We start from the raw sequence: 1389 nt of genomic DNA, 5'->3' as shown, positions 1-1389 counted from the left end.
ACCCGTCACCAGTCACGGCAAGAATTAAAACACCATGTCAGCCCGGCTGTGGTGGCTCAGTGGGTTGATCGTTGCCCCATGGACCAAGAGGTCCTGGGTTCGATTCCCAGTCAGGGCACGTGCAGGCTTGCCCTGGAGGGGGCGTGCAGGAAGCAACCAATCAATGAGTCTTTCTCATCAGTGATGTTTCTATCTATCTCTCCCTCTCCCTTCCTCTCTGAAATGAATAAAAATAGTAAAAAAAAAAAACACCAAAAAACCCCCCAAAAACAGGTCAATCCACAGTCTCATTTCAATACGGAGCAGGAAGTTGCAGCTCACAGACCCAGGAAGCAAAGACAGGAATCCGGAGGGCCCAGCCCACTTCTGCTGACAGGAAAGACTAGGGAGCAGGGCTGGCCAGTCCCCCAATCAGAGGTCCTTGAGTCAGGAAGTGGAAGCGTGAACACATCGTCCATCACTCGGTCCCCACAAGGCAGCTGCCTCACGCTGTGGAGGACAAGCATCATGAACAGAGTCAGGTCAGTGGCTGTAACTGGTGACATTCTCAGAGTCCACTTCATGCTCACAGTGTCCCTCAGACTCCCCACCACCCAGTCCTCCCCTCTGCCCATCCCTCCCCATGGCAGGGTCTCATTTCTAGAAGCCGAGAGAGTCACATCAGAGCCCTGGGAGCTGTCACTGCCTGGGGGACACACAACAGGATGGGGTCAGAGCCTCAGGGCAGGAGACTAGGAGGAACTATGGGCGACGTGGGGGAGGGGCATGGCTCCTGTCTGCACTGTCACAGGGTCTCAGGGGTCACCCCCCATACTCACTGGCAGCCTGAGCGTAGCTCCCTCCTTTCCCACCTGCGGGAAGAAAACATCCCGTGAGACACCAGGGAGGAGGCAGGGCCATGAGGTCCTAAAGGAAGCCCTAGTCTTGGGCCCCAGAGAAGTTTCCCGAACCCTGTAGACCCAGAGCAGGAACAGGAAACCTGAGAGAAGTGCATGTGTGGGGACTGGACCCACCGCCCTCCTGGAGGTCTGTGCTCAGCAGGGACCTGCCCTCTGACCTGGGACTGCTGGGAACAGGGTCCCCACCACCAGCATCATCAGGTGATAAGTGGGTCCCTCATTTTCCCACAGAATCCCACACTGGCCATCACACCGTGGGGATAGTGCTTCCCATGAATGAGGCGGGACACACGTCTCCCTGGGCTTGAACCCCCATGGAGACAAGACACTCAGACCCCACCCCTGCCCACCTGAGTGCTTCATCCACCACCAATTCACAGCTGCAGCCACAGCTCCCAGGAGTACCAGGACCCCGGCGATGACCATGATTATGCTGAAGGTGTGAGACGGGGGCTCTGGGAGAAGGGAAGGGAGGGTGAGGGCCCTGACC

General features: G+C 57.4%; 1 long non-coding RNA gene across 2 annotated transcripts; it reads right to left on the bottom strand.

Annotated features, from left to right (window-relative positions):
* Positions 1–274: 274 nt before the first annotated feature.
* On the bottom strand, positions 275–1358 carry LOC107185122. Of its 2 annotated transcripts, none has more exons than XR_001516037.1 (3): positions 1250–1358; positions 819–851; positions 275–489 (listed from the first exon to the last, which is right to left on the bottom strand). It is a non-coding gene; the product is annotated as an uncharacterized LOC107185122 (long non-coding RNA). The 2 variants fall into 2 exon arrangements; XR_001516036.1 differs by lacking the exon at positions 275–489 and adding an exon at positions 639–685.
* Between the last annotated feature and the right edge of the window lie 31 nt (positions 1359–1389).

Source organism: Myotis davidii, unplaced genomic scaffold, assembly GCF_000327345.1.
Source record: "Myotis davidii unplaced genomic scaffold, ASM32734v1 Scaffold4589, whole genome shotgun sequence".
In the NCBI taxonomy this organism is placed as follows: domain Eukaryota; kingdom Metazoa; phylum Chordata; class Mammalia; order Chiroptera; family Vespertilionidae; genus Myotis; species Myotis davidii.
The sequence above is the reverse complement of the archived record's forward strand: the minus strand, read 5'-3'. Positions and strand labels throughout refer to the sequence as shown.